The following is a 10,507-nucleotide window of genomic DNA, read 5'->3' as shown; positions in this document are numbered from 1 at the left end:
CTTTTATGGTACACCTTTCTCCCATTCCACTCCTATTAGTCTCCTTTCCCTCTCACCTTCCTTCTTTTATTTCTCTTTCTCTTTTTGTGTCTGTGGAAGTCACTTCCTTCTCTTCCTCCTCTGCACTTGTTTTTCTGTCCCTCCACCCCTCCATTTGTCTTTCTTTCCTCTACCCCATCTTTCCCAGCACTTTTCCTTCCTGGTATTGGTATGTTGGTGGCAATTGCTCATGACAGAGAAGGTTGGAGAAGAGAAGAGAAGAGAAGAGAAGAGAAGAGAAGAGAAGAGAAGAGAAGGAAAGCCTGGCTAGGAGCAACCAATGGTCAAATTCACTCAAGGATCCTTACTCCAGAGTAGGCCCATAGAGAAGAGTCTGTGGAATTCCTTTTCTCAGGGGCACTGCACTCTTTTAACCAATGTGGAGTATAAATGTGGTAACCATCTCATAAAGTAATGTCTGCTCCCCAAATACTTACAATGGCAGTAACTCAAGCCAGGAGGGCAGGTAGTGCAGTATTCTGTCTGCTTTCAATTCTGGGTGTGTGGTCTGTGAGCCATTGTGGTGTAGTGGTTAGAGTGTTGGACTAGGACCAGGGAGACCTAAGTTCAAATCCCCATTCAGCCATGAAACTCACTGGGTGACTCAGGGCCAGTCATGTATCTCTCAGCCTAACCTACCTCACAGGGCTATTGTGAAGATTACTATAGCCACATACTCTGGGCTCCTTGAATAAAAGCGGGATATAAATGTAAATAAATAAATAAATAATTTTAAAATGCAGGTATGGGCGAGGGATCATCACATGCCAGCCACCTTCCTGAAGGTCCAGGAAGCATGGGGGAAATGCTTCAGCCACCTTGTGTCAAGAGCAATGAATGCAGTCGCCTACCTGTGAATATTGCTTTTGATGCAGCAGAGCCTTCTGAAGAAATGTGGGCTCCACTGAAACTGGAAACTGCACAAAATCCCAGTGTGTGACAACAGGGGCATAACTATAACAGGGCAAGGGGAGACAGTTGTCTGGGGGCCCACTGCCTTGGCCCCCCCCCCAGAAGCAAGTCAAATGACTGACTCCCCCAGCCGCAAACCCACCCGGGCTTCCTTCAGTTGTATCCATCCTCCAACCTTTAAAATAATAATTTAGGATGATGTTCTATTGTGTCACAAAGGAGATCTCTCTCTCTATGTGTGTGTGTGTGTGTGTGTGTGTGTGTGTGTGTGTGTGTGTAATGCTTTTTGTTACCACTATTCAGCCTCATTTAAGATTTCTTTACTTCAGGAGCTGAGCTTCAGTGTGGGGGGGGGATTTTAAAATCTTGTCTCTGGGCCCACTCCAACCTTGCTACGCCCCTGTGTGACAACAAGGCTGGTTGCTAAGACTGCTAGGGAGAACACAAGTGGGGCTGATCCCAGGGATGATAGGAAGGATGCGGGCAGTCAGGTACCATGCAAGACATTGGCCAAATTCAGATGGAATAGGAAACCAGAGGTCCCTTTACCTCCGGTTTCCAAATTCGGCAAACCAGAGTTAAGGGCGAAAAGGGACCTGCAGTTTCCCTCACCAAACTCTACTCTGAACCTTCAGTGAGAGTGGAGTTTTGCACCTTTAATTATGGGCTTGTGGTGCCAACGTCACGTCCGAATGCTGGCCCTGCAGTTTGGGCCCCACAGAAGGAGGAAGCAAAGGTTGGAGTGATTAAGGTTGGAGTGAATGTTGGAGTGAATGTTGGAGTTTGAGTGAATGGAGTGAGGTTGGAGGAAGCTCCAACCTCACACCACCCTGTTTGGCTGTGAAGGCTGTCCTTCTGTGAAGAAGGAAGCCCGCACAGCCAGTTCCCATGCCTCTCTACAGTCTTGCTGACTGCAGAGACATGGCTTTCCGTGTCGTCCAAACACGGATGGGAGAGTGGAGGGAGGGGGCGTGGAACCGCAGTTCCATAGTACATCTGAACTCAGCCATTGTTTTAGTTTGTGAGCCCTTTTGGAACAGAGAATCATCTTATTTCTTTTTCGGTGTAAACCACTTAAAGAAGTATTTTTTGTTGAAAAGCAGTATACAAATGTATGTCAATGCAGTAGTAGGCACAGGGTCTGGAGAGGGGATATTAGGAGAGGAAATATATGTGTGGGTGACCAGGAGTGAGTGTGGGCAGTGCATGCTGCTGGTTTGTAGTGTGGGCTGTAAGTGGGGCATGCACAGAGACATGCACAGGGAGGGTGCCCAGGAGTAAACCATGAAGATTGCTCTGCCAGGGTGGGACTAAATCCCACTGAACTTACTTCCAAGCAAACATGCATCTCTTCTGCTGTTGAATCCACAATTTCCTCCTTTTTGTTTTTAAATGGGAAGTGAGCAAAGGGGCCCCCAAGGGTGGCAGGTCACCCTGGAACATCAGTAGTTCTGCTGCTATGGCTGCTGTGGCTGTTACATTAGGCCCTCAACTCTTTCCCCAGTGCCTTGAGCATAGGCTATAATAGGGAATCACTGAGTCCCAGAGCATGGTCTAACGCAGGGGTGGGGAACCTTGGCCCTCCAACTGTTTTTGAACTACAACTCCCACCATCCCCAGCCACAATAATTGTGGCTAGGGTGATTTATTTATTTATTTATTATTTATTATTAAAACTTTTATACCGCTCTTCCAAAAGGCTCAGGGCATGATGGGAGTTGTAGTTCAACAACAGCTGGAGGGCCAAGGTTCCCCACCCCTGGTCTAAGGGCATATGATAGAGCCACCTTGCCAAAGCTCTTGGTGTGGTCACTGCCTGGGTGGGAGACCCATGTATGCCACCTTTGGGGCCATGGCTCCATAGTAGAGCATCTACTTTGCATTCAGAAGGTCCCAGGTTCAATCCTACACTCGATCTACACTATTCCCTTCTCACACTAGGTTTTCCTCTTTTGCGATCAAGTTAGAATAAATATGGTAATAAAAAGATACTGGTGTTTCATTGATTGGCAGGCAGATCATGCAATAAAGTAAGAATTAGTGGTCATGTTGAAATAAACCACCATTTGGAAAAGAGCCTGTAAGCCTGTTTCTACTGATAAACAAATGTTTGCCTTTATCAGTTTCCTAAGTTTATGAGTATGTAGTATAATAACACACATTGAAAAAATCAGTTGCCTTGATCAGCTTCAGTTATAATTTTAAAAGGTATTTGCATTTGACTAGTTGCACCCAAACATTGATGGTGATGCGCATTTGAATGTCAGTTCCACCTAAAGCAATGCAGCATAGACAGATGGTGTCCACCCTTAAGTGTGTCTTCTGTGGTGTGTTCAAAAGCCCATCTGGTCCTGATCCATGCAGCTCCTGATCCAAGAACTGTTACATGCAAGGAAGCCGCCTTTTGTACACAGAGCTCCTTAGTTGGATCAGGTGAATGTATGCTATTTTTATGGCCATATCTTCTGTTTGCTTGAGGTACCATTGGGCTTTGTTTAAAAGAGCTCTGTGTTTTTCATTGTGCACAGGAATTATGTTAATTAGTTTCCACCTTAGACTTTGAAGAGATGGTGAACATAGCCAACTTTGAGAAATCCCTCAGCTATAATCCTTAGCAGTACAAAGAGAGGGTTAATTAGGCAAAAAATTGGAAAGCAGATATTTTTAATTTTGTTTCAATATTTATTTTAAAGATACCAGGGAAAGGATGAGGAAAGAAAAGAGCATGATATTATTAATTAAACTTGCATTAAATCAACGTCCTTTAGCAAAAAGAACTGAACATTGCATTTTGGGACTTGTAAATCTGAAAATTAGAAATGGGTATTAATCAAAAGGTTGCTTCAAACAGTAATAGCTTTCATGATGCTTGAGATGATCATCCTGTGACTATATAAATAAGATGAAACAATAGCTTATAACTGAGCTTGATTTACAGGGATATGCTGCACTGGTTTTAGATGATGCTGGTTCTAAAAATGAAAGAGGAGATTTTTCCCCCCTTTAAAATGTTGATCTTTTATGTATGTAGCCTTGCATTTGAACTTAAGAGGGGGTTTAGAGATTGACATCTTGTCATACCTTGAGGCCAATCTCTACTATTTAGATAAACCACCTAGAACTTTGGAGTCAGGCAGTTATAAACAAACAAACAAACGAACATGGCTGACAACCTGACTAAGCAAGGGCTTGTGGAAGGATGTTGCACTAACTATTTGCTCTAAGTTTGGAGTTCCAGAGTAGTATTGTGCTGTAGAGATGTGCAAACAGGTTCGACCTCAAATGTATTTGACGTTGGACCAGTTTGGTTTGACTGTTCAGGGTCGAACCGAACCATCCCCTGTTCAGTCCAACCCTAGACTGAACACCCCCCAGTCATTTGGGGGGGGGGTTCACAATTTTTTTTTAAAAAAAATTACTTACCCACTCTGGGGGAGTTGGAAGCAGCGGAGGGGATCAGCAGAGGTTCCCCCTCCCCCTGCAAGCCTCCCTTGATGCCCATACTGGCTATCTGGTCGGCTCTTTGGTCTGTTTGGGCCTTGCCCCTCCGGCGCAGTGGCCATTTTGGAGGCCGCCGCACCTGCACAATTGGCCTCTGCGTGGAGCCTGCTGTCCGTCTGGTATAGGCAACAAGGGAAGCCAGCAGGGGAGGAGGAACCTCCACGGACCCCTCCCCCCGCCTCCTCCAACCACTTCCCTGGAGGGGGTACGTATTTTTAAAAAAAAAAATTAAAAAATGTTCACGAATTACCCTAGACTGGACCGGACTGGACCGGGGGGTTTGAGGGGGGCCAGACTGAACTGGCCCAGTCCAGTTCAGGTCCAGTCCGGACTCGAACCGAACTGGACCAGCCGGTTCCATGCACACCCCTATTGTGCTACTGCAAGCATGCTTATGCTTACTCAATAGTTACACAACCTGTGACATTCTTCATTTCTTTTAAAGGGAAGTTTGCACAAGAACATTTAACATATCCATGGTTTTTAGCACAATAATGTGACCTTCTTGTGCTAGTGCAACTTTGCTCATTACTCAAGTGCTTTATTAGTAAGACATCAATCCATGCGTGAAAGCAGGAGTATACAAAAATTTGGGGTTTTGCAAATGTATTTGTATGAATAAGTCCATATGCTGAACTTCAAACTTTAACATCTTTTAACTGAGCCCACTGAGTTTTCATTGTTGTTGGTAGAAATATTTAAAACATTTCCCAATAATTCTTTCTCCAATTGATCTGGGTACATCTCTAGCTCTAATCCTTTTATTTATGTCAGTGTACGCAGCTTGGGAGTACTCCTGGACCCAGACCTCACACTGGTATCTCAGGTGCAGGCTATGGCCAGGAGTGCTTTCTATCAGCTTTGGCTGATTCGACATTCCTTGAATGTCTGCTTCCATTCCTTGAAGAGGATAACCTCAAAAGAGTGGTGCATCAGCTGGTAACCTTCAGGCTTGACTATTGCAATGTGCTCTACGTGGGGCTGCCTTTTTACGTAGTTCGGGAACTTCAGTTAGTTCAAAATGCAGCAGCCAGATTGGTCTCTGAGCAACCCGGAGAGACCATATTATGCCTGTTTTGAAACAGTTGCTGCCAATATGGCAGCTGATCTGGCCACCCAGGCAGGGCTTGCTGATCATTTGCAGGGAGAGCAGGCTTAGCCCGCTCTCCCTGCAAACCTTTTCAAAGCAGGTCTCACTAATCGTGAGACCCTCCTCTTTGTCTTGCGGTTTCAGCTCAACATTGGGCTGAGGAAGGATGCAGCCAAGCAGAAATTCAACAGGTGCTGTTTTCCCAAGCACTTGCTAGTGATGCACCTGATAAATCTCTGCCAGATACATCTCAAGGCTCAGTGCTCTCTCAAATATTAAAGACACACCATTGATTGAGTTCCCTAAAATTCATCATACAATCAACCTTACAAAATTATTTTAAGACCTGTCTGCTAGAAGTGGATTCTGGATGTGAGGGTTAAGATATAAGAGGGTTAAGAGTTCTATTTTATATATTTTACTCCATTGTGCCTTTTCATATTACTTGGCCTGAACCTTCAGGATAGGAGCAGAGTTATAAATGCATGAAAATAATTATTAATCCTTCTGAAAGGAGAATTGCTCTTGCCTTGAAATAGTGACATTAAAATTGAACGTCTTAGCTTTTAAAATCATTGCATAAAAACCTTCTTCTGTTTAGAACAGAATATTTGCTGTATTTTTTGTGGTTTCTTGCTTGGGCCCATACTGTGAAGGAAACTAATGACTGCGGGTTACTGTATTTTTATAGCTATTCTTTTTTTCTGCAGACCACTTATTTCCAGCGGTCCACTGCAGTAGAGGGAAGGCAAGGAAACTAATGTGTGGTATTTGATTACACTGGGATCGCACTCTTCTCCTTAATAAGACGCTGTACATAAATATGTCATGATGAATCGCTAGGACTTTATTAGCCGACACTGAATTAGCCTTTTCACACTGAAGCATTTCACAGTGGTATTTTATTGGCTGTTACTGTCACCATGTAAACTACTGACTATGGAAAGATGTACTAGGTTTGGACAGGCCGACAGATCCAGAGGCCTTGTAAAAGAGACATCTGCAGCAGTGAAGCAGATTTGAGGTTCATAAAAGGTCACAGGAGGCTATTGTGAATCTCTGCAGAGTTAGGGCTGGAAAAGTTAATGAAAGGCAGAAAAATGAATGTAGGGCAGCTTGATGTATTTTTAAATATCTGCTCTATCATTTGGAGATCCACTTTAGGGCTACTAATATGGAGGAATGAGACCAACTTTAATAGGCAAGGAAAGCTTTCTTTTTAGAAGCAGACGGGGGTGCTCAGTCCTAGTATCCACTTCCAAGCCCTGATGTTCTGAGAGCTGGGAGCAGCAATAAAAACAGCAGTGGTAGGATGAGCTGGAACGTGGAGGAGAGGGCCATCGCGAAATCTGTCCTCAGCAGCTTGCCACGGACACTGCTGAGGCTATCTGATGCTCAAAAAGCACTATACTGGTATGGTAAATAATAAATAATCCTGTTCCTCTATAATGCCTTTGATACTGAGCAAGGAAGAGCAAGAGCAAGGAAGCCTCGTTATCAAATAGGGGGGAAAAGATGCACACATAAAACAGGGTTACTGCTTCTTATGCAAAGCAGGGCCTCCCCCATTTTCTCCAGTGCATTGGAATGATCTGCTTGCATAGTAGGATCCATAGATGGAGTGCTCTCCAGCCCTGAGAAGGATGAATTAGCTGTCACATGTTAGCATCAGTGTCCTGCAGACTTTTGGATTATGGTCATATACTCCAAGCTGACACTCTTCTACAAGTACATGGATTGAAGTTGGCAAGTTGCCTGCAGGGTTTCCCTAAAATAAGATGCATGTATTGCTTATTCTTCTTATGCTCCTTCTTACTATGATCAAAAGGAAGCTGAGTAAAATATTTACATTTTCAGAGCATAAAAATAAGGAAGTGTTCCCAATATGTGTGTGTGTGTATAAAAAAGTCAAAACAACATTTGTCTCAGTAACATGGCTTTAAATCATGCCTGCAGTTAACACCTTATAGTGGTAAAACCTGGCCAGTTCAAACTATGGTCCACCATGCACTTTCTCTCCCTCTACTTACCTGGCAAGCTTGGATGTAGCATCCTGGTTTGCTATACCACAGCCCCACAACTGGTTCAAATCCAGAGCTGTTGTTGAGCTATGGTTTGAAAACCACCATTACACCAAGAGCTGAATGTTGGCTTCACGTGATGGTTTAATAACAGTTTGTAAACCACAGTTAAGCAGCAGCTCTGCGTTCAGATGTGCTGTGAAAATGTGGTTTAACAATCCATAATATAGTCCAGTGTTCTTCATTGCAAGGCCAGGGAGCCAGTAATGGCTCCCACTGACCTTAAGTGTGGGCCCCCCGACCAATTGTTTATTAGGCTTGTGAAAAGCTTCAGCTGAGGCCAAATACTCTGCACAGCTGCCCTCATATCATGCAAAGGCAACCATAGCCAATGTGAAGTGCTGTACTTCCTCCAGTGCTTGTGGGGATCCTTTGAAGGAAACAGAGTCTTCTTGAGCCCCAGGACTATCTTGGAAGGTGCGTATCGAGCACTGGGAAGTGTAGTCCTTCCCAAAGATTTCCCCACAGCCTTTTAATTGGGTAATATAAAAAGTATGTGCTTGGAAGGACTACGCTTCCCAGCAGTCTGTGCAGATGTTCTAAGTTGGTTCTGGGCCTTGACAGGGCTCTGATTCTCTTAGAGACAGCCCCCAGCCAGCCCTGGGGAAAGTGCAGCATTCAGAGTGGTCACTAGAAGTTGTTTTTTTTTTTTGCCAAAGTGGCTCCCATTTGGAAAATAGTGAAGATTACTGATCTAGTCGGATGCATGAACGGAGGAAGTAAAGGGAAGAGGGAGCTCACAGAATCAAAGGATATCATGTAGCTTTGTTGACCCATGATAATTAGGTCATTTGAATAGACACACTGAGGTGGTTCCCACAATCAGTGGGAGCTGCCTGGGTGACCCACAGCAGCCACCCACATGACTGCCAGCTCCACCCCACCCCAGGAGTCGTGAGTCCTGCTGCCCATATGACTGTGAGCGCTCAGGGCATGCTGGAGAGACCCCCGAGCTGGGAGGTGGCTTTTCACCTCCCTTCTGGGTGTCTCCTCGTGAGCTGCTGCGGCGCGGAGCAGTGCCACGGCAACTCGCAATCAGAAAACTGGGTTTAAGTGCTGGGCTACTTAAGTGGGTGACCCGCTTAAGAACCACCAGGCTCTCAGCCGGGCCCGGTGGTTCTCACAATGGGAGCAAATCGGGCTAGCCTCCGCTAGCCTGATTTTCTCCCATCGTGTGAATAGCCTCACTGTATGTATGTGCATAGCCACCTAACGGCACAGCAGGGAAATGCTTGACTAACAAGCAGAAGTTTGGCAGTTCAAATCCCCGCTGGTACGTAATATATTGGGCAGCAGCGATATAGGAAGATGCTGAAAGGCATCATCTCATACTGCATGGGAGGATGTAATGGAAAACCCCTCTTGTATTCTACCAAAGAAAGCCACAGGGTTCTGTGGGTGCCAGGAGTTGAAATCGACTTGATGGCACACTTTACCTTTATGTATGTGCATGTACATCCATGAAACAGGGAAAGACAATAACCCCATAATCTCCTGGTCCTTAGTTTATTTGTTTCAGAACGACACTTCTAGAAAGAAGCAAAACTGAGATTCCAAGATCTTAAGTCAGGGCAACAACCTCAAATGTGCACAGTGAAATGAAAAATTACCCAATGGCCCCCGCCCCGCCATCCCAAACCTGCTGAAAAAATGGTGGTGAAGGAAATCTAGTTAATGCATGGAAAGTGTCTTTGTGCCTCTGCCACTTTTGCATTTATTGATCAGTCAATCTTTTTGATGATACGATTTGGCTTTTAGTGTAGAGCACTAAGAGACACCATGTTTTCAAATGGGTTTCTATATTGCTTGTAAGGTTTAACATTGTGCATACTGAGATTGAACTGCAATTTTATGCAATCTGCATGAATAAGCAAACAAAAGAACTCATTGATCAGCAGTACAGTGTCTGTACTTTTGAACGACCTGTCAGCAAATAGCCTTGCCATTTTTCTTAGTTGTTGGCATATTCCCTTATTTCCAGTATTCTTGATAAAATGGTTTTATCAATTGATTTTTAGTAGTATGGTCATTAAAAAGAACCCACACACAAATAGAAACCATGAAGTGGAAAAACCTATACCACATATCCAATGGTCTGGGGCACATCCAAAATTTACATATACAAAAAGTCAGTTCCCAAGGTCTTGTCACCATCCGGTGGAACAAAAGTTGTCATTACTCCCATTTCCTGATGGTTGATATTGGGTAAGAGAGGAGCTGCAACAACGAACCCCTTCAAATTGTTAACTGCAAACATGCTATCACATATTATTTTAATGGGTCCAATGGACCCACAGTTTGTCTCCATCTCCCTCCCCATTTGCTCCCAGATGATCACAATCCCAGTTTATTCCAAGATTTCCAAGGGTTCATTCCAAGGTTTGGTGGTGAGATTGGAACTGTGGTTGGGTTTGGGAACCATGTTTTGCTCCTTAATCCCATTTCTACAAGTGCTAGAGGCAAACTAATGGGCCAACCAGGCTCCTGGGAACATGCTTAAAATCTGGTAAATACCCAGAAGTCCTGGGGATATGCCAACTCAAACTGGCTTTCGGGTGGGCTGTGGGGTGGAGACTGCCTTGGTTGACCTGATGGATGATCTCCAATTGGGAATTGACAGAGGAAATGTGATTCTGTTGGTCCTTTTGGACCTCTCGGCGGCTTTCGATACTATCGACCATTGTATCCTTTTGGGATGTCTGAGAGTGTTGGGGATGAGATGCACTGTTTTACAGTGGTTCAGCTCCTACCTCTCGGACAGATCCCAGATGGCGTCGATTAGAGATTGTTGCTCTTTGAAATCTGAGCTTAAGTATGGTGTCCCTCAAGTATGCTGTACTCTCTCCAATGCTCTTTAACATCTACATGAAACCGCTGGGAGAGA

The sequence above is a fragment of the Hemicordylus capensis genome, chromosome 6, assembly GCF_027244095.1.
Source record: "Hemicordylus capensis ecotype Gifberg chromosome 6, rHemCap1.1.pri, whole genome shotgun sequence".
Lineage (NCBI taxonomy): Eukaryota > Metazoa > Chordata > Lepidosauria > Squamata > Cordylidae > Hemicordylus > Hemicordylus capensis.
This window is presented reverse-complemented; position numbering follows the sequence as displayed.